We start from the raw sequence: 24,204 nt of genomic DNA on the forward strand, positions 1-24,204 counted from the left end.
AAAAACCCCCAAACTTATGCTTATTTTGCATTCCCATAAAATAACTAAGCATAAATGAGCTGTGGGTACTTTTTTGTCGTATTGAAAGAGTAATTTTCCATTATCAATGCAGTGGAGGTTCTGTGTCAGTCCCCTAGAACCAATAATAATTTCAAACTTTGAAATATATACTTAATCTGTTTGGTGCAGAAGATGCACTACCGATAACTATATTTACCTCTGAAGGATGCTGCTCTGTATTCACCAGATTGCAATGCACCATCTGTAACAATGTCAAGTAGTAACACATCTCACACCTCATTCATAAGCCAATCCCAGGCAATTCATTACAGTTCTATGTTTCACCTGGTAAAGACTCATAAATATCATGCTTGTGAGAGAACAGTCAATTCCACAAATTAATGCCTTCCTGAACGTGAATAGTGTAAATTTTTAAGGTGTGTGTGTTCATCTCAGCTGTCACAGACTTGATGACTTGCCTTTGGATACATCTATAACTCTTCTTTTATTATAGATATTATAGCCACTATGAAACTAATGTTCAATCTGAAGAGAAAGACAGAGACTGAATTTAAAGCAGAATGTTTGCAGTCATTAGACAATCCTGACTTCTACAGAACTATTAAGATTATTCTTATTACAAATAACTATAATAACAAAAATGTAAAGTGTAATTTTGTGAGTGAAATTACCAAAAGTCTGCCTGGTGCACTTGTGTTAATCTGAGCTAATACCAGAAACAAATACTTTGTAAAAACATGTTTATAGTGTTTCACTTAAAATATTAAAAAAATAATTAAATAGAGGAGGATATTGATTTTATGAGGAAGGAAGCTTATGAAGTCATGAAAGTTTACACTAAAATATCTCCAAAAGAAAGTTTTACAATGTAGTATGCTTTGAAAAATTTACAGACTTCAAAGCAGTTAAAGCCAAAAATTTCCATAAATTACACAAATCATAGCAACACAGATTATTTGGCAGCTATTGACCATTTGATGCAAGTTTTCAATTTTCTTTATAGCTCTTACAAAGTCAAGATGAAAGCAGAAAAGGATTTTATGACTGTGAGGCAGATGCAGAATGCCACAACAGCCGTAAAAAAAACCAGAAAGTGCCCAAATAGAGAAAACTGTGGGTGTGCCAGGTGTTTTGCTTAGAAAAAGGAACTGCAATCAATCTATAAAGTAGAAACAGTAACTATAGTAGTCCCAGACAAGTTTGGGGCAAAAAATTAAGTCTTAGTGTACCACATCAATCCTCTTCCAGCGTTCTCTCACTGCTATCATAGCTACTCACAATGCCACTAAAATCTAGGACCCAACATCAACTTTTTTTTTAAATGACCAGAATACAAACATCCTCCTTGGAAAGGTATTTAAGTTTTTAGAAAAGCTTTTTCAAAACTGAGTTAATTGAAGTTTCCCAAACTGTAAATAGTATATTATCTTCCACTGTCCACAAACTAAATTTTACTTTGCGTATTGAAATCTGATTTGATAAGTAGCTTTTGAACTCTGTTAAAGAAAAGATTTGCTCATATCGTATTTATTTTCAACTGCTTCAACTAATTTACAAAAACATGCAAAATATGTAGCATACATCCAAAATATTCACTATCTACAATGCATCTGTTGCTAATGTAGATGGTTTTACAGCTTTTTACCATAGGGCTTAATTCAAGACACAAAAATAAATTCTCTTTTCATCAGGCTCTTGTCTGTGAAATACTAATTCAGCATCACATATGGGAATTCTATCAGCATTCATAAACAGCACATTGTAGCTAGGCAAAGAAAAAAAGCTTATCACCAATTTTTTTTTACCCTCATCCAACTTCTTCCATAGCTTTTAAACAGAAAGGGATTTTTTATCTCCAATTCTTTCTTCCCCCCGATATTCTTGCTTAGTTGCATTTTTGAAACTCCTTGTGATTGTAGCTTACGAAACCAAGCGCAAAAATTCTCCTGACCAGTAACGGTGTTGCTTCCTTGGATAATTCACAAATTTATTTTAACAAAGGGTGTATTTACTCTAATTACAAAAGACTGAAGTCTTCCCTTGCAGTGTCCACAGGAGGAATGCTCTAATTCCTGCCCTGTTCACATTGATTGAGACAGAACACATCCATTGCCATTTTGTGCATCACTGCCACCCTCAATCAGTTCCTTTCAGATGCAGACACACGTAGAAAAGACTGCCTTTTCTTTCTAATGTATACATAGACTAGCAACCACTTTCTCTGAGGGGTTCATGCAAGTATTCTAAAATAGGCGGATGGCGTGCACTACCCAACCATCAAGTAAAGAGTGGTGGTTTGAAAAGTTCCATTACAGAAGTGACTGTAGACTTTGGGAATGGAGTAGTGCTTGGTATGTGATTTTATGGTAAGACGTCTGAGGTGACATGTTAAAGAACACAGCTACTGAAGTCACTCAAGTACCAGTAACATCCTGGTGTAATAAAAGGTCCAAACACAATATCACAAAAACAATGGAACCCACTTCCCACAGTGGAAATGAAGAGTTTGAGCAACTTTCTGTAAGGCTTACACATACAAAGTTAAAGGAGGAACACCTTTTTGATGTTGAGTATTTGACAATACAGAGCTTGACAAGCATAAGGCCAACAATGAACACTAGGAGCTGAATCTCCTGGATCAATTTAACGGCATTTTGATGCAATGAAGACAGTATCAAGGAAACAGATTGAGAGACTGAGAGACTTTCTGTCTTTCAAAAGGACAACATGGCACTTGAACGAGATGATCATTGAAGGTCCCTTCCAACTGAACCATTCCATTCGATTCCAACACAACTTATATTTCTGTAACTGGACTTCAATTGCCACTCTACTGTCTCATCACTCAGCACCAGATGGTCCTTCTAAAATTATTCAATTTATCCTAATTCTGACTTCTTTTGAAATATCAGACCTCCAACTGCCTATACAGCCCTTTTTCCAGGTCTTTTCTATGATAGTACAAGTCACGTGCATTGTGCAAGATGTGTGTTATGTGAAAAGGTCTCGGCACAGACTGTCGGAGATCTCCAAAGACAATGTACTTCCTCTGCAAAAATTTAGCATCTATTCCTACTCACCTTTTTTCAAGTTTTAGTCATCTGTTCATCCTTTCAGTATCCTTCTACTTGTGTTTACTTTCTTAAGCTTTTGGTTAGGAGATCTCTTGAAAGCTTTCTGGAAATCTGATGAACTTGTAACCAATGAGATAATTTTTACTAATGTAATTTTTCATGTGCAGGGACATATGATGTCATACGTATAGAAAGAAACTTAAACTGAAATTGCTCGAAAGGCTGATCTGAAGTTTGGAAGCCAAAAACATCTATCCAAATTCCAAGTAAACAGTACACCATCATTTGCTTTATCTGGTTCTTTCAATGGCTGCTTTGCCTTCATGACATATACTTCAGAAACTTAAGAATTCATCTCATTTTTTACTTCTCAGGGTACACAACAAAGGAAATGTCAAAAAAGCTGCATTTGAAACTTTCAGATGCATCAAAGAACAGAAATTACACATGACAATGCTAAAGCAAAGAAGCTTTTATTTTAGCATCCAATTTTCTGAGAATTAAAGAGCAAGTATCAAAGTGGTAGTACTATTAAAATTAAGGTTGAAAACTGTCAACTTTTGATAGGAAGATTATTTCTAAAGTGTTAGAAACGAGTCAGACATTCCTAAGTCAAATGAGAACATATTAACAGCTTAAATGTTCAGGTCTGCATGGGACAGGTACACACTAAAATACAAAAAGAAAAGTCTTTAAAATTTAGAGAAAGCTTACAGTTTACAGAAAGGCAGAAGAGGGTATTATACCAAAGAAAATTCCATAGAATGGAAAAAGCTTCTACTGTAATTAGAATTACTGATGTGAAGGAACATGCTACTTTATTCAGGCAGAATTAATTCCTTTATTCCATGAGCCAGTGCAAGGAATTCTGAAATCTGTTTTGGCAACCTATGCATGGTGATTTAGGGACTCATCTTTTAGCAAAAAAAACTTGTGGGTGATCTGCATGGCTTTAGAATCTGGAAATAAAAGACTACAACTATCCAGAGACGTAGACTATGTAACACAGTTTCATTTCAAAGGAAAACAAAAGACAAACTGGTTTTGGGGTTTTTTTTTGTGTATGTATTTTGGGTGTATGCTACATATGCTGCAAGTTTTTGTAAATTAGTTGAAGCAGTTGAAAAATAAATACGACATGAGCAAATCTTATCTTAAACAGAGTTCACAAGCTACTTATCAAATCAGATTTCAATATGCAAAGTAAAATTTAGTTTGTGGACAGTGGAAGATAATATACTATTTACAATTTGGGAAACCTCAATTAACTCAATTTTGAAAAAGCTTTTCTAAAAACTTAAATACCTTTCCAAGGAGGATGTTTGTTTTCTGGTCATTTAAAAAAAAGTTGATGTTGGGTCCTAGATTTTAGTGGCATTGTGAGTAGCTATGATAGCAGTGAGAGAACGCTGGAAGAGTATTACCCAAAAAAGAATAAGAAAAATACAGCTTCATGAGGGTTCTGGGTAGTTCTACTGAAAGCACTCTAAGAATTATTTAGAAATCTTGGGACAGAAAAATGGAATGAAACTATAAAGGTGTAAAATGGTGTGAAATCCAGCTGGAGGCCAGTGACAAGTGGGGTTCCCCAGGGCTCGGTGCTGGGTCCAGCCCTGTTCAATGCCTTCATCAATGATCTGGATGAAGGCATCGAGTGCACCCTTAGCAAGTTTGCGGACGACACTAAGCTGGATGGAAGTGTCAATCTGCTGGAGGGTCGGGAGGCTCTGCAAAGGGATCTAAACAGGCTGGACCGCTGGGCTGAGTCCAATGGCATGAGGTTTAACAAGGCCAAATGCTGGGTCCTGCACTTGGGGCACAACAACCCTGTGCAGTGCTACAGACTAGGAGAAGTCTGTCTAGAAAGCTGCCTGGAGGAGAGAGACCTGGGGGTGTTGGTTGACAGCCGACTGAACATGAGCCAGCAATGTGCCCAGGTGGCCAAGAAGGCCAATGGCATCTTGGCTTGTATCAGAAATGGCGTGACCAGCAGGTCCAGGGAGGTTATCCTCCCTCTGTACTCGGCACTGGTGAGACCGCTCCTCGAATCCTGTGTTCAGTTCTGGGCCCCTCACCACAAGAAGGATGTTGAGGCTCTGGAACGAGTCCAGAGAAGAGCAACAAAGCTGGTGAAGGGGCTGGAGAACAGGCCTTATGAGGAGCGGCTAAGAGAGCTGGGGTTGTTTAGCCTGGAGAAGAGGAGGCTGAGGGGAGACCTCATTGCTCTCTACAACTACCTGAAAGGACGTTGTAGAGAGGAGGGTGCTGGCCTCTTCTTCCAAGTGACAGGGGACAGGACAAGAGGGAATGGCCTCAAGCTCTGCCAGGGGAGGTTTAGGCTAGACGTTAGGAAAAAATTCTTTACAGAAAGGGTCATTGGGCACTGGAACAGGCTGCCCAGGGAGGTGGTTGATTCACCTTCCCTGGAGGTGTTTAAGGCACGGGTGGATGAGGTGCTGAGGGATATGGTTTAGTGTTTGATGGGAACGGTTGGACTCGATGATCCGGTGGGTCTCTTTCAACCTGGTTATTCTGTGATTCTGTGATTCTGTGATTTCAAGATGTAAAACAGTCTCCAAGTATTCCTGAGAGAAGATACTGCAAGTTTTTACCAAGGAATCATAGAATCATAGAACTGCTAGGTTAAAAAAGACCTTTGAGATCATCAAGGGCATGTAGTGGCAGGACAAGGGGGAATGGTCATAAATTGGAAGGGGGAAGATTTAGATTAGACATTAGAAAGAAATTCTTCATGATGAGGGTCACTAGAACAGGTTGCTCAGGGAAGTTGTGGCTGCCCCATTGCTGGAGGTGTTCAAGGCCAGGTTGGATAGGGCCTTGGGCAGCCTGATCTAGTGGGATGTGACCCTGCCTCTGACAGGGGGGTTGGAAGTGGATGACCTTTAAGGTGCCTTTGAACCCAAACCATTCTGTGATTCTACAATTCCTTTGGGGAGAGAGGCAAAAAGGACTTAAAACATGACAAGGAAATACAGAAGAAAAGACAAGTCTGATTCAATTCTGTCTTCTCTCATCAAAAGGCTTTCAAATCTGATCACCTTGGACTCAATGACTGAAACACAAGTACATATTCATCAGTGCTAATTGTATGGCACCATCCCTGTATTCAGGGATGTATTCTTTATGTATTCACAGCTATCCTGGAATATAATTGTTAAAGATTCATATTTTTGTATATTTTATGATAATGATATTGAGTACTAACAATTAGCACAATGTTATTAATTAATTAATTTAGCAAAGTTTTGTTTAAAAATTTAAAACTGGCCTGATTCCTCAGTCTTCTAAACACTCCTTTCCATTACAGCCACCTGCAATACCCTGATCTGATATATGCATGTACAATGATTCAGCATGAAAAGACTGGTTTGAGAGTGAACCTATCTAATACTAATCTACAGTCTAGCTGTTAGGGCATTCTTGTGGAAGGTGAAGTAGTACGCTACAGTCGTTGATAACTTTGGGTATCTGGTTTCCCACTTTCCTGCCCCTTTCTCTAGCTATGATTGAAAAGGTGAACAGTTCAACAACTATACCTTTTTATAAGTCATATGAAATAAAATTCAGTATTCTCCAGTGTAAGATAACTCCTTCACTTCTGTCTTAGAGAAAGACTTTTGAACTTCTGAACTTCATCATACTACACAATATATGTCATTTTTACTTTAACCATATGTGCCTTAAACACCGAGCCATAAATTATTATAAAGGCCCGTTAAACTATGAACAGTAGGTCATATTTAGCACAGGCTAATGACTCCCAAAATATTCCCAGTTAGACGAACCCTTAAGAAAAGTAACACTTTGCTAGTCATTGTGAAAAGGAAAGCCCTCGTTATGAGACTGTATTCAGTTTTGTATATTTTGTAAGTTTCTTTACAAAACGTGCAATGTTGAACACAGTATTTCTTCTCATAATCTAAAAAGAATTAGATTATATTCAGCTTGTTTCTACATAGCTTTCAGCAGGTAAATTGCAATTCTTTACAGTACGCACATTTAAATTTTACAAGAACTTTAAAAAAAATAGCTCTCAACTACAACTTAAATCCTTAACATAAAATCCTGAGAACAGTCTGCCAAAAACACATCAGCATGAAGAAATGTACATCCATTTGGTTGTGACCGATGATTTTTCAGGATGACAGCTCGGGCACGTGATGTATTTGCAATGATCACATATTCCCCTCTCAAAAGGAAAAGTTCCATAGCATTTAACCTGTCCTTGGCATCTGCTGATGTTTATTATGTCCATTACTACCTACAAATGTATCCTGCAGCAAATATTTCTCATAATAAACAGGTGTGATATATTTGAAGAATATCAATACTCCAAACATCTAATATTTAAGAATGCATATGATTTGTTGTATGATTGACTTTCAGTGAACTCACTGAACAGAATATCACCTCTTACCTATGCAACATATGCAAGAGATCTGCTTTTACATTTTCTTGTGAAGGCTGCTTTCTCATTAGCAGTGGACGAACATAGCTCACTTGATACTGAGCCATCTCTCAGCCACCCTCTTTTCCATAGAAGTTTCAGTGTCGGGCTGTAGGATGAACTAACTCTTATCAACAATAGCAGGCCAATCTACTCCTGGTGCTTTCTTTTCTCAGGATCCTTGGGACAGAAACCAAGGAACGAATACTGTACTGGACAAGATCTTCTGGCAGCTTCACATTTTCAGGGAGCCGATTTTCAAAGGACCAAAGAGCCCACTTCCCATCACAGTGGCAAAAGCAATTTCATGCCAAAGAAGAGGCCATAGGTCTTCAGCAAAAAAGAGAGTTACTGGAACTAGACAGCTATACAGAGCCTTTTCCCTGTTATTGTCCCACAAATATTTTAGGGAAGAATTCAGTAGGGCTAATCAATAGTTTTTGATGGTAGCAGCTCACTCAAAACTACTTGGAGTAGCACACATGGAAATCTACAGTGAATATGGAGTAAGCCTAATATTTCTGGAGTGGGGGGAAAAAGGATAAAAAAATGAACATAACATTTTATTTAAGCTTTGCAGAAATATAAGAGAAAAGTTCAGGCCTGAGAAGTCTGGTAAATGTACTCCCCTTAGCCAGGTACTGTGACCTTGTTACTTATAAAGGAAAGCAAAGATACGGTATTTTTGTTCAGCTGAAATATTTGAACTACCTGCTAGGACTGCTTTTGATTAGCAATTACACACAAGGTCAAGCTGTTTTGACACCATGCAGTTTTGATAAGCTGCTTCCACGGTTAAGCTACAAAAACATTGCGGCCTTAATGTTATTATACTATCAACTCAAGTTTGACATAAATGTAAAAAAGTGATTTTTGTAGCCAGAAAATATTATGTATCAAAATGTATCAATAACTCCAGCTGAGAAGTAAATAATTAAATAAAACAATAATAAGTGTAGGTGTATGGTTTTATATATACTAAAAAAAATGTGTATGTGTGTGTATATATACATACACACACATGTAACGAAATTGGTGTTGTTCCTTAAGCTTCTTCTGAGGTAGTATTTACCATATTACAGGATTCCATTCTGCCATACCTTACTAAAGGTAAACAAGATAACAGGAAGGACTTGTAATAAAACACAACAGCTTTTATTTCAGTTATAAAATTGTTCATTCTGCCACCTATCTGTTGAAGTAAGTCTGGGAATCCTCATTACTGTTTCAGCATGGCTGGTCATAAAAAAAAAAAGTATAAAAATAAAAAAAAGATAATTGGATCCTTATGTTCTTGCAATATATTCTGACACTTCTAAGCAACACTATGTCATCTGCCAGTACAGAAAAGGTTACATGGCAAGGGAAGTCTAAATAAGCTATGAGATTTATCCACTTGGAAAGCTGCGCTTTATTTAGTCTGTTATTTACAGAAGTTAGAATGTTATGATTCAACTATAAAATCAGACATATAACCAGAATAAAACTTCTCAGTAACATTTTAGTATGTATTCTCATAGTATTGACATCACATCTGTGTTAGATTAATACTAAAATATAGGGCAAATAGTCTGAGAGACATGAGGCACTCTTAATAGCATGAAGTAGTGTGGTGTCTTACTTGAATATTTACTTCTATAGACAAAAGAAAACTAATCAAGCACAGTAAGACACCAGAACTACAGTTAAATTGTATTCGTTTAATTCTGGGAAGAAGCACTAGTGAGTAGAATGCTCTCTTGCCTGTAAACAGACACTTCTATAAAGGAAAAAGTCCAAAGGTCTCTTAGTGGAACAGACCATCATCCAATAGAAGACATAAGAGTTAAAACTACCAGACTCATTGAAGCAAAACTCATGGCATCTTAAAACAGCTCTGATGAGAAAGACTGTGTATTAATATCCTACAGTATATTAACTACACTATAGACTTTTCAGTATGTCAAAGCTCAAGAAAACTCATATGACAAAATGTTTTATCTCTATCTTACTTAAAACTAATCTGCAATGACCTCCCAAAACTACTTAATAAGAAATCTTCCTCTAGGCTAAGTAAAATCTCCTCTGCAGTTTCTCCTACCAGTTACTGGACCCGACTATGGAATCTTGCTGTGAAATGAGGCTAAAGAGCTTTTCATTGGGCTTTCAAATTTCAACTGGTCTATGCTCGGGCAATGAATAGAAAGAAAAAGTTACCTATACTAAAGAGAAGTGATAAGATTCTTTTATGAGGCAAGAGTCATGAAGACAGGGGAACAACATGCAAAAGTGAAGCCAAGAAAAAGGACAAAAGAAGCAAACAAAAGGAAGAGACTGAGAAAGAGTGGAGAAGGAAACAATCTGCAGTGGGGTAAAGCACACTGGCAAGGAACAACTGCAGATGACACTGGACAACACATGGAGATATAGGCAGAAATAAAAAAAAAAAAGATGTAACAGATACATGGAAAAACATATTCCCAAACACAACCTGAAATTCAACTCAAAATTTTCAGATCTTGAAATGTTTTGTAGAATAGCTCACTGACAGCAAATCCATTGAAAATTATGTTTCAATGTCATAGTGATCACATACCTACAGGAGAGGACAGTCTGCTAATGCCACCAGTATCTCTGTTTACTCAAGTTATATAGGGCTGTGTTGCACAGGTATGGATTATGACTGATGATAACTCACATGAGAAGACAATACACCAACACTTAAAATTTTTATTGATAAGGTTTAAAAATTACCAAGAAAAGAAAACATAACAGAGAAGTCATAAAGGCAATGAGAGTAATTTTAACATTATAAAAGCAAAAGCTGTAAAACTTTTATCCCTGAACAAAGAGTATGAGTATCCCAGCAAGCCAGGAGTCAGATGTCCAGTATTCCGTAGTAGTAGATGGCAAATACTTATTACTACTGATTACTGGATGCTTTGAGAAGCTTCTGCTTTCCTTAAGAACTGAAGGGGTTTTGAATAGAGGCTTGTTCATTTACCTGATTTTATAATAAGTAGAGACAATTACTAAAATTTCAACACTACTTAGCAAAATTTAATAGTACTCCTTATAAATTGGAAATGTATAAAAACTATCTTGCTTAGTTAGCAAGTCAACACAGATCACCAGAACTACCACCCAAGTATTAACCTGCAGCATGACAAAAATCACTTCATTTCAGTTCTTGACTGCATAGTGAATATCGTAAGATTCAATTACTGTGAGACAGAAGTAATTTGTTTTGCTTGGTTTGTAGAGATGAGCTCACCTGAAACTCTGCTCTTCCCTGAATACAAGAGCATTTCAACTACTTCCACTTCAGTATTTTCTGTTGCACTAGCATCTGAGCACTCCGTAACATTTGCAGGTGTCATAAATGTCATTATCATAGGAAGTCATCATCATTTCATCATTCAAATAAGTGTCTGATCCTCACATTTTTTTAAACATTACATTAATGAAATCCTAAACATAATGCAGGAAAAGGAAATGTAAACTGTTCTCTTTTCACCTGCTCTACTACCATCCCAAATTCGTGTTTCAGAATCTCTTACTAAATTTTTCATAGTAGCCTAAGCATTTCTCAATATAAGAGAGTTCTTGAAATTAAAGCAGTTATTAGCTCAAACAAAGAATATGTAAAATGAAAGTTTAAAGTATATTGGCAAACATGTATGTTCAGAAATGCAGATTTATTTTTTTTAATTAGTTTTGTGATTTTATAAACTGTTTCAAGAGTCCCCTTTGAATGATTCTATGTTTAACAGTGTCCTGGTGTAGCACGTTAAAACTATGCCAGTAACAGTAAGGGAAAAACGGTGCATGCATCTTCCCATGGTATTGTGCTTGCTGTGCCTAACAAACACATTGGCAGCATAGTCACAGCAAGTTCCACAAGTTATCAAAACTCAAATATCTGCATATATCTGCACATATTTCCATGCAGATAACTATCCCTAACTCCAAATATGATTACCTCCAATAATATGTAGGCTAGTCTATGTTCCCACACTCTTTTGGGACATACTTTCCACTTAGCAGAAATTATAAACATATTCCTTCCATGTTAAAGGAGATTTATTTCACCTACCATAAGAGCATACCATTTCCTAGAACTGTTATCAGAAAATTATTATGATTTTAATACCCATTACAAGCAGATAAATGAAACTGCTTTGAGAATCTCTCAGACATTTTTTGATACTAGTGTTGTGTTCTTCCTATTATCAACACATAGTTTCAATTTAAGATTCTTGCTTGTTCCTGTCAACTGATTCTAGAGAATAATGATATAGTCTAAGACCATTTTACAAGAAAAAAGAGATGATATTTTCTTTCCATTAGAATCCTCTGCTCCCTTATCCTCTGTGGCTATTGAAGATACCACCAGTTGTCCCTATTTCTCATGCAGTACCAATTGCTTTCTTGTGACAAAAGCCTGGAGACTCTCAATTTTCTCTCATGATTTTTTTTTTTCTCGTTAAAGACCTAGACTGTGAAAAACATAATTCATGTACTTAACACTAGATGAGTTTACATCTAAAACTAACACAGAGAAAAGACATGCCAGCACCTCCTTCAGAATGCTGTTTGCATTAATAAGCTATTCAAAAGGATGAACAGAAAGAATAAATTTGTTTTTTCAGTTACTCAGAGAAGTCATGGTAGTGTATCCACATATTATCAGGATCAGGCAACTTCTATGTGATGCCTGTTGCAGCTGATTGCAGCTTGTTACCAACCAACTTCAGTCAATCTACTTATTGTCAGGTATGCATTTTCTTCTTTTTTACATGACTGCAGATAAAATAATAAAAAATATTCTCGCTGATGTTTTTTGTTAACTTTGCTTTCATATAGTCATTGTCTTTGGAGAATACTGCAGAACAAAACAGAATTAAGAAATGGTTATTTATTCCTTATTTATATTTTTTACTGACATACATACATATTTTCCATTTTCAGAATTCACATTTTTATGCACCACAAAAAGATAAGCTGGTAATTTTAAATCTATGGGGTCAAGTGGGGCATAATAGGTATGTCAAGCATTTCCAGAACCTGGAGGACTTTACAGAGTATTAACACTTTGAACTATTTCTTTTATCAATAAATTCCTGATGAATTCAGATTCCAAACTTAAAAGATTACAAGTAGAAAAAGGGGAACAGGCCAAGTTACGGAATGTATTTGTCTTTATACAAATAAATACCTTTTTCCAATGCAGTGTCCAAAATCATGGCTCTTATTTATAGTAGCAATCACTTCTTATTCATCAAATTAAGGTACAAATGCTTTTTTTGCTGTTGAAAAATATCAAGAAATATTACTTTGACTTTGGGAAATCAGAGTGCAAGTCACATCAAGACTGTGGGGAGGAAAACTCTACATGGATGTGTCTACCTGTCAGCAAGACTGTACTCTGTCAATGGAGGACTTTTTCAGTGGCCAAAAAAAATTATGTTAGGTACCTTAGTGTATCTGAAGCATCCACATGGACCTATAAAATACAGGAACTCCTGTCCTTCTACAGCAACAACTACAGCCAAATAGGACCACATACAGCTCAGACGCCCATCTTCAGTCAACTGATTTGTGTCTCAATTGTCTACTTTAAAAGTAGTCTTGAAAGTCTTTGCCTAAATTTTTTATCAGCTATGAATGCAAACATGGTGTTTAACAGATATATATAGTGGCAACTATGCTGCTCCTCATCATGCTGTTCCTCTGGTAATTAAGAAGAAAGCTGACAGGAAGATTATTTCTCTGAAAGAACACTACTACAGATCAAGCCCAAAGACAGTGTATTTGATAATCTTTAAATCTTCCCAAAGTTTTAGCAGGTCTCAATAGGTTGAAATCAAGTATGAAACTCCTTCAGACTAAGTTAACAATACCCAAGAAGGATCTTGTTTATACAGATAGTTATACTGGTTGAGAGATACCTGGATATTTGAGATGAAAGTTTAGTAGGATCTTTATCCCCATGAAAAATCTGTATATGGGAGACGTCAAAAATATTTGTAGCTTCCTTAGTCCCTGTAAAGAATGGAAGCTTGATTGTTGCAACTTGTAAGTCACAGCAAAAACACAGTAGCTCAACCTGTCCAGACAAATTCAAGTTCCAAGAGGTAGTCTTCTACTAACTAATAAATGTGCATTACCTTTTTTAGAACATTTTGCCATATGAATAAAAACATAAGTGCCAGGAAAAAATGCAGGAACTGTAGACATACCTGTGAGGTAAGCTCGTAGTGAACTCATTCAAAGCTGTATTCCTACAGCTTCACTAAGTATTCAAAAAACTCATGGAGATGCAATTTAAATGAAAACACGATTTTGTAGGCAGCCATAAAAATATTTTTTGTCTAGTCACTTCTGCTGTTAGTTAGGACCTTCTGCTCATTGTGCAAAAAGACTCCAAGTCCATCCTCATCATTGACACAGTGAGCTAGAAGCTGCAGTACTCATGGTAAAGAGACTCACCCCGAGTCAGAGATTATACCTGAAAATGACAGTACAATCAATAAACCCTAATGATGGATAATGGAGAAGCAGATTTCACAGATGGCCTCAACTACTAGATATTTGCATGAGGAGTTGATTTCTGGACACACATGGACCTTGTAGTAAGCCTGCCAGCCAAGAGTAGATGCTGCAAATATCTGCTGGAAATTGAGAAAAATTTTCTGCACTTGTTCATCAGCTTGATGATAGGACTACAGAAAACACATGAATCAGCGTGCATCCAAAAAATGATTATCTGGCAATATCAGCTGTTCAATCAGTTTTGTATTCATCATAGACAATAGTCTGGCATGTTCAAAGACATATGTGCAGGTGCCAACCGTATAAACAACCTGAGAGGAGAATTTACTGGCAAGCTTAGGCAAACACAGTAGAAGACTATCTGAACACATTTCTTTGAGACAGATGTCCATCTGCAGCTGAACACAGCATCCATAGCCTACAGCTTAACACAATAGTGTCCAAATTTTGCATATCAAGTAACCATCTTGTTTCTGATAAAAAGGATGTTTATGAAAAAAACCATAATACGTAAGAAACAGGTCAAGCACTGACACTTCCATCACTGGCATCTTCTTCTACCTCTCTGCACATGGGACTGACTAAGGGATCTCCTTGCCCAGAAACCTACTCTGGACCATCCCCACCTGATGGCTATCAGTAAACTCATAGTCCACCAACCTGACTGCTCAGCTTTGAGGTCCTTTATATATGTTCCCTATAACATGCTGAGGCAATGAGTGACAGCTTAATTACTTAATAATTTTTTTTCATTTTATTGCTGATAATTTCACTGAATGTTCTCACACAATGAGAAATGGTGAATAATGAGCTCATCTTCACCTTCTTTCATGCCACTCAGTATCACTGACTTCTGTCATGTTACCTTTTAGCACTTCTTTTACAAGCTGAAGAGCTGTGTAATCTGTTTGATCATCTGTTGAAGAATGTATAGCACCTCTTTGACATGTTTTCTGACTTTCCCTGAATTGTTTATAAACTCCTAACTTAATCCTTTCCTTCATTATATAATTTTTTTACATTGCTCTTGTTTCCTATTCTACTAATTTGTAATACTCCATCCACTTTTCTGATCATCACTGAGCTGTGAACTCACATTTTCAGAAAGTTATATTCGGTAATTTCAGTATCCTTCTTTGAGGATCTAACAGTATTCAAAAAAAGATGACTGAGGGCAAGGGCTAGAGCAAAGATGCATTGAGAAGTTTCTTAGCATCTATTGAGAATGAAAGTTACAGGCTCAGGAAATAATGCTGCTGTTTTAGTAGCAACTACCCTGATTAATTCACTATAACTCAGCTAGAGCTCTCATCTTCCTTCTAGCTTTCTTCTTCAAATAATTTATGAGTTCACTGAACAGCATATGTTCCAGTATGTCTTCTCCCAACACCTCAGAGGTAATCTGTCTCATCCGGGTTTAAAAAAAGCCCAACCATTTACTCCTGCTCTTTCTTTCCGAGATTTTAAGTAACTATTGCCTTTGACAGAATATTCTCTCCTACAACTCAGGCTCTTTGAGAGTTTATGGTAATAATTTTTAAATAACTTTGAGGAAATTCCTTGATAGTTCTCTTGCACAGGTTCTTTATGTCAGGAGATAAATCCACCAAAAGTATCTGCTTCCACACTATTTCAGTGTTCTTTGTTCTGTATCATATGTGAAGGAATATGCGGCTATGCTGAAGTTTTTGACAGACAGACTAGGAATATATATATATAAAAGTACCCTCTCATTGCCAGCAAAGGAGACCTCAATCAGATTTAATACAAGTAACTTGGAAAACCTGCTCTTTTAAATTTTAAAGCAGCTCTTTGAAAACATACACTTATTGCAGATAAGTGATAGAGGAGGAGAAAAACAGCAAGAATCATAAACACCTACTATAGAACAGAACTTTTAAACAGAGACAGTAGAAGCAGTATATCACAGCATGACAAAGGGTCTCTGTTGGGAATTTGCGCCTACAAACACTGCCTTGTTAGAATGAACTGATTACCTAACATGATCAAACTCCAGTGAGGAAAAAAAGTGCTCAAAGTTCGGAACACCAAAAGATCTGGATTTTCACAATCAGTAGAGGATCAGGTAGGAGATTTATCTTTCACTAGGACTCACGAGGTTTTCAGAGTGTCTCCTGCTTCTTTTATTTTAAACATCCATATTTTATTTTGTCTATCATAGAATAACTGGAACAAAGATGCTCACTATCCTTCCTGTTGTTGCTGGTGACAAAGTAAAGCAGAAAGTGAGCTTCATAAAACCAGGAAATGGTTCATTAATACATGAGGTAGTTCTATTCTGTCCATTAAAAATGGAACCACCCTTACAGCATACACATTTCACTTAAAAATATATAATTTATTAAAAACACTAAACATTTTTGAAAGAAAGTAAAGATTTCTCCCTGTTTGGCAGAATGTTAGCATCGCTCTTCATGGAGTCTGAAGCCAAAGCATCAAGTGCTGTGCTAAAACCAGACATACACTTTTTTATGATTGCAAAGATAAAGTTAATTGCTACAAATACTCTATGAAGAGATCCATACAGAACAGAAATTTTATTGTTCCTCACCTTTCTTTCTACAAAGTAAGGCTTTACTGCAGTCTTTACTCCTTTCCCTAAAGCAAAACTGTGAGAACATGCAAACTAAGTAAATAATTTTTGCCTGGGACAAACTACTAAAGAAACGAACCTTTCTTTTCTTTTAGAAAAATCTTCAACTATATTTTTGAATATATTAATTTTTTTTGTTTTTCAAAACAACAGTTTCAAATACTCTATGGTCTTTTTTTATAACACTTCTTAGGATGGAGGAAAGCTTCCACAATTTCCATTAGCTTATTCCACTTTCAAATATATAAATGCGTGCTCTTCTGAAAAGGAATTGCATGCTTAACAACAAGATTGGTTTTATGTTTTTCTAGTCTTTTCTATTCAATTTCTTCTTTAAAATTTTAGAATCTCCTTTTTAAAGAATTTGCCTAACTGCAGACATCTAGTTTTAAATGTTTCCAGATCGGCTGATCTTGAATTCTGTCTATGGATGGAGCACCCAATACACAGAATCATTTAGGTTGGAAAAGACCTTTAAGAGCATATGTGACAACACAGAACTTTTCCAGTCTGGCAAAACCAGAAGGAGGAAATAAAATTGTGTGAGGAAAGAAACTCCTATCAAAATAAGGTATTTTCAAAAAAGACAAGATTATTAAAAATGAAAACAACCTAACCAATCAAAAAAAAACCAAACCCACAACCCACACAATCAAAGCACAAAAAAAAACAAAACAGAAATTCTGTTGAATTAATCTGTAAGATGCTAAGGAACTGGGCAAGCTAAGGGATAAAAAGTAAGTTTCACTGGTCATACATTCAAAATATCACGTTTTCTCACAAAGATGATGCAGCCCCGTGCTTTTTTGTTTACAAATTACACAGTACTATCAACAGTTGTCAGTTCTCATCAGGACTTCCCGAAACTCAAAATGCTGAAATGAAACAACTGCTTTTCTGAACACCACTGATCTTCATTCAGACAAATACCAATCTATATGGTCAGCATCCATATTTTCACTGAATGGGAAAAATGAAGAATCATACTGTCATGGTTTTGGTTAATCTGCCAGAGAAGGAAAGACCAGATGTCTGAAGGTGTAATCACTTAATGCCCAAGCAGCTATCATCTGAGTGTATTTAATATATCTGTTTAGGAATATGAATATTTAGGAATATACATACATACATATTCCTCAGGAATGTACGCTACCATACAGTACACATTCTAGACACTATCATGTATACATACATACATACAGAAGTAATTCCCCAACAAAAATGCTTTTTCCCACCAACAACCTCTGGTTTCAGGCCACTACGATGAATCTGGTGGAATCATGATATGGGTGTGTGTAATTGCTTCATGGAATGTTGCAGACTGATAGGAACAGAAGAGCATTTTTCACACTGACCAGACCATTAAGGTTTCTCAGTTGTCCTGCTCTGACCAAAGCAATTAAAGAACTTCCCGAGATGACTGTCCATAAGGCTAGTGAACTCTTCACACGGCTGAAAAGATCCTGAAAAGACCTCTTGACTAGTCTGTGAGGAACACAAGTCATCCAACGATGAACGTCCCAAGAGAAGTAATACTTAGACTTCAGATAAAAAAATGGCTCCGGCCATTGCCAAGACACAGTACAGGGTTTTCTGAAAACTGAACCTTCTTCCCAAAGAACAGAAGGCCTCAGAACCTGGCGTCAGCTCAAATAACAAGGGGAGGTGGCAGGCCATCTCTTGACTTCCACAAAGGCGACTACCATGCTCCTTTCAAGACTGTTACAACCTTCTTACTCAAGTGATTTTGCAGAGTTTGTTTTTGAGATTAGAGTGAGAGATTACAGAAAAAAAATATTTAAATGGGCCATATCTTTGTGTTTCTCTTCTCTTGGTGCTTGAATCAAATATTTGCAGGCTTTGAAATCAGCACCAGGAAAAGACTGAGTACATTTTATTTATGTACAAGAGCACTGTGAAAAAAATATATATAAAAATACAGGTGTCTTCAAATCTCCTAGCAAAAATCCTCATGCAAAACTTAATAGCCTGAAAAAGTGTCTTCTCTAAAGAAAGCAAGCCAGGGAAACAATAATATGCTGTAATAATAATGTTGCAAATTAGTTTGCAATTCTTCATTAACAAAGAAACTTTATTTTGGGAAAACTGCCAGATATTTATGTAAAGAACTGCCTTGTTTCTGAAATCAAATAAATTGCTGGGGTTAGCATCTGTTTTGTCATTCTTTAATTAATACATGCTTTTGTTTTGTACACATTGCACAATTTCTGTAATCTTTTTCCTCAAAACTTCTATTCTAAAAGCCATCTACTTTTCTGCAACACAGAGAAACGTGTTTTTACCAGTAATTTTTTATTATACTACTGAATAAGGATGTTCGTTATATAAAATCAAAATTCCATACATCAGCTCTCAGAAAACCAACAGAAACTGTTTCTCCAGGTTTATACAGACACGATACTATGAAATTTTCAAAATTGTTCGTTACAGATTTTCATCTTCAGAAGCCAGGAATGCTAGGTGCTCAACCACAAGTAATTTATTTGGGTATTTTTGTATGATTTACATATGCTGCAGTTTCCAAAAGTAATTATTCAATTTCAGGGGCTGATACATGTTATGTGACTTAAATCAACAATAGTGACAAACACATTAATCTGGAAGATCATGGTGAGCCTCTTCACTGAAGTGGAAAAAAAAAAGATAATTAGATGCTCAGCATCACTCTGTTAAATCTAAACCTTCACATATTAGCAGAAAGCAGGTAAATTTAACATCAAATTTAATATAAAGGCAATTTGTTAAGAGATTATAGATACCTAAGATTTTCAGTGGCATACACCCCTAATGGCAGATAATTTTTAACACTATTTGCAGCTTTCCTCTGATGTTTCCATAAACATGTACAAACATTGACCTTACATGACTTTTAGAAATTATCTAAAACATAGTGGTTAATCAAACAGCCCAATAATTTTACACATTATTCCCCATTATTTGCTGACTAAAGTCACTTACTCTTCATAGTTGTCAGAAACTAAGAAGTGAAGCTAGCACTTACATTATGCTGGTAATGTTTGTGAGGTTTGTGGACAGCATTTTAATTACAAATAGTGTACACAACATGATTGCAAGGTACATTGCCCATGAGTATTTTGACCTGACATTCAGGAAAAGGTACTTGGTTGCTCAGTGAAAAATACTGTATTAAAAAGCATTTCTAAACTAGAAGCCTCGAGAGCACTTTTTTCCCTCAAAAGCTGTGATGACAAAACCTTTATAACAGAAATACATACTTCTGCTTTGGGCTTTATAACAGATGATAAAAGACAATAGTATCCATATTTATACACTTACATAGTACCTACAGACTGAAACCTGTTGCACTAGTTTTATTTTAAGAATAGTTTATAATACCATATCCAGAGAATCATTACTACCAATTCATTGACAAACTGGAAGACTTTCTTAAGTCCTGATAGATAATATTTATTACTTTATTAATAACTTAAATGACAGAGTCTACTTGTTAAATCTAAGCATGACATTAGCACAAGGACAGCTAGAAGCCAGAGCCAGAACTCCTGGTATACAGCACTAAAATTCAGAATTATCTTGCTTAAATTGAAGACGTGATCTAGGAGAAAACTAAGATGTGATTCAGGAAGGCAAATAATTTAGCTAAGAGTGATCAACTGAGAAAATACAGCATGAGTATAAATAATATGTAGCTATTCTTCTTTTGGTGGCTAGAGCTGAAAGTGATCATCAACAGAATATTCTTGCATAAAAGACAACACACTGCCTTGAAGTGTAAACTGATCTTTACAGTCTCCTTGTTAGTGAAGCTACAGCTTTATTTTTTCACAGAGGATACTCTATCTAAGGCATACAAACTGAAAGGAATTCAGCAAAACACACTAACTACCAGAGGTCTAAAAAGGTGACCTAAAAGGAAAAAAATGAAGGAATTGGGAGTCTTTCAGCTGAGAGGAGACTGAGTGGAGATGTAACAGAAGCCAGTGAAAACCATCCGGAATGGGCATGCAAAGTGAAAGTTCACTTTGCTCTTCTGCTGGAATATTAGTAGAAATAGTACACTCAGTTAACTGCATGATTTTACCTAGTCTAACCACACCAGGTGGATTTAACAATGACGTAACAAATTTTCTGTCATAGTTCAAGAAAAAACTGAAAGAGAAGGCTTAAAGTATAGAAGTACAAGGTTTGCAAACAGAACTACAAGATAAATGCTGTACGTGCAGCCACAGTTTTCAGGTAAAAGCAAATACTGCAATTGTTTGTCTGGGTATACTTTTACCCCAAACAAATCCTCAAGGTATGCATTATCTTCAAAAGCTGGTGGCTTTAGTTTTTATGGGAAAAGTTCATGTCCAAAACCTGCTAAATCTCTGTATTTCTTCTTGCTTTTTCTCCTTTTACCAAATTTCCCACACTCCCATACCATAACAGCATTTTATACTCTTCTCTTGCTTCACCTGGCCATTTTCATTGCGTAGGATTTCAAACGCTGTAAAAGAACATTTATTTGACACAGTTACGTTTAAGCTCCTGACTTGTAACACGAGCTCAGCTTTTGATAGCAGTAGCTACATACAATGTGGATATGTTATCAGAACAGAAAGCTTATTAGAAAACAAAGCATTTTCAGGATGTTATAAAAGCAAAATTCCACATTCCACCTTTATGTGTCTTAGGCATTGTATCAACAGTACTTTTGTGAGTTTAACTGAGACGCTGATATTAAGAAAATTAACTCAGTATCTGTTTACAGACCTGAGCGCTAAATCCATAGGCATTTAAATACTAAATGTGCACTCCAAAAAATTAGACTCTACATCACTACACTAATTCTGATTTCTTAGTTACATCCCATCAGTCATTTTACATACAATATATTCATTTTCACCAAAAACACGTTGAAAAGTTAGTCAATGACAGTTTAGAATGACACCTCCTTTTAATGTACTAAACACGCTCACTTCTATACAAGCCTAATTTTAACCATCATGCTGTCAAGAAAGATAATTCCCTAGGCATATCTATCTTCTTAAGGAACTAAGATCTACAGACTATTTTATAATAGAAAATGGTTTCATATGTCTAATTAAGTCTGTCACTTGCATGAAAGCCCAGAGAAAGGCTACATGTGAAGCTGATAATGAGAAAAAAAGAAAAAAAAGCATCCAAAGAACAAAACACAGAAAAGTAGGAAGCATTTCAAGTTTTGGGCATGCTTATACTTCTCTTTCCTCAGCCTTCTCTCAACACAAGCTGCGTTGGATCATTAACTGTGACAGCTCTTAGGGAGGATAACTGCGTGTTAATTAAGAAAAGTCTCAATCTGAAAATCACCATAAGTATACTGCATTATCAGTGTCCAATGAACAAACACAGGCGTTACCTGCAGTAACAGAGGTGTGCTGCTCAATCCAGTCTGCCTTTGAATGCTTTTGAATTTGCTTTCAAATTAGTTACATGATTTAAAAAAAAGCAAACCCCAAAAGCTCTGCATGCTTTTCTGATCTAATGAAATTATGCTCATTGTATTTAAGTTTTTCCTTTGCTTTGGGGGAATTACTTTGGTATGTGAAAACTTGGAAGTAAAATGGAAGTGTTTCTGGTAATTCTCAAGGTAGATTCTCTCCAATTTAACCAGGAGCAGAACATTTTCTATGAGGGGTGGCTGGCCTTATTTGAAATTACTTATTACTTAGATCTTTTCACTTTCAAGGCAGATTTCAAAGTACACCTCTTTGTTTGGGCTACTAAGGGCTTTTGAAGGCACAGAATTTTTTGTTTGTTTGTCTTTAAGGTGGTTCAGTGTTGGTTTTTTCACTTCACAGATGTTATGTAGAACATCTGTGAGAAACTGTTCACTTTTTGTTCTGTAAATAATTTTAAAAGGACTAAGAAAAATAGTGCAGTTCTGACTTATCGTCCTTTATATAAACTATGAACAAAAAGTGAAACCAGAATGAAACATTTAAAGTTGTATTTAACCTGCAAGTGTCAATGGTAATACAAACATTCTATTACAAGTTTATACCGAGTCCACAAATGTTTAGTTTAAAAGCCCCAGCAGAGTGTGATTCAGGGGACAGCAGGGCATTTGCAGTTGTGTCACACACCACAACCAGAATCCCCAAACCCCAGGTGTACTGACACACATTTCTTCTGGGGAAGATTTTGTTGTTTGTTTTCTTTTCCTGAACGAATCTCTGCTGCTTCAAAGGAGAGAAGTGAATTTTGCAGAAGACTACAACGATGCCAACACGACACCTATGGGGATGCTTCACCCTGCCTCTCGGGAGCAAATGGCAACCACACACCCAGCTCTCAATTACAACTTAAATTCTTAACATAAAATGCTGAAAATAGTCTGCCAATATACATCAGTATGAAGAACTGTACACAGGTTAATGACTCCCCAAATATTCCCAGTTATAACCCTAAGAAAAGGAACACCTTGCTAGTCATTGTGAAAGGGAAAGCCCTCCTTACTGCACCCAGTTTTGTATATTTTGTAAGTTTCTTTACAAAACGTGCAGTGTTGAACACAGTATTTCCTCTCATAACCTAAAAACAATCAGATTATATCCAGCTAGTTTCTACATAGCTTTCAGCAGGTAAATTGCAATTCTTTGTGGTATTTAAATTTTACAAGAACTTTAAAAAAAATAGCTCTCGATTACAACTTAAATCCTTAACATAAAATCCTGAAAACAGTCTGCCAAAACACATCAGCATGAAGAAATGGACATCCCTTTGGCTGTGACTGATGATTTTTCAGGATGACAGCTCGGGCACGTGATGTATTTGCAATGATCACATATTCCCCTCTCGAAAGGAAAAGTTCCATAGTGCTTAACCTGTCCTTGGCACCTGCTGAGGTTTATTATGCCCATTACTACCTAGGAATGCATCCCGCAGCAAATATTTCTCTCATAATAAACAGGTGTGATATAACTCAAGAAGATCCCAAACATCTAATATTTGAGAACGCGTGCGATCTGACTTCCAGCGAACTCGCTGAGCAGGATCCGTCCTTTCACCCACGCCAGACGGGCGGGAGATCTGCCTCCCCGCGCCCCGCGGAGGCTCCTCCCGCTCCCCCCGTCCCGCAGCCACGCTGCAAACTTTGCGGGGCCCGCTCCGCCCCCCGCAACTCTCACACCCCACACACCCCCCGTCCCCGGTTACCTGCTGTCCCCGCTCGGCTCCGGGGCCCCTTCATGCCCGAGAGGGGACCCGCCCGGAGGCGCCGCTCCCAGCGCCTCGCCAGCGCGGCGGGGCGGGAGCGGGGCTGCGGCCGCCCCCCCCCGGCCGGGCGCGGGGAGGGACCGAGCGCCAGAGGCGCCTCCGGAGGGCGCGCGCGCAGGGCGGCTGCGCGGGCGGGTTGGCGGGGGAGGGGGGCGGGGAAGGAGAGGGAGAGACCGGGCTGGGGGGGGGCAGCAGAGGGAGGGGTTCCTGCCCCTCTGTGCCTCTCTTGTGAGACATCACCTGGAGTG

General features: G+C 37.1%; 1 protein-coding gene across 2 annotated transcripts in view; it reads right to left on the reverse strand.

The window, feature by feature from the left end:
* The window catches only part of SGCG (sarcoglycan gamma), a 131,902-nt gene extending 107,931 nt beyond the window's left edge, over nucleotides 1-23,971 (reverse strand). The window contains exon 1 of one of the 2 annotated variants that reach the window (XM_069883238.1): nucleotides 23,897-23,971. The gene's annotated coding sequence lies outside the window, so the exon portion shown is untranslated. The remainder of the gene's footprint in view (nucleotides 1-23,896) is intronic. The other variant, XM_069883235.1, reaches the window with a different exon arrangement.
* Between the last annotated feature and the right edge of the window lie 233 nt (nucleotides 23,972-24,204).

Source organism: Phaenicophaeus curvirostris, chromosome 1, assembly GCF_032191515.1.
Source record: "Phaenicophaeus curvirostris isolate KB17595 chromosome 1, BPBGC_Pcur_1.0, whole genome shotgun sequence".
NCBI lineage: Eukaryota > Metazoa > Chordata > Aves > Cuculiformes > Cuculidae > Phaenicophaeus > Phaenicophaeus curvirostris.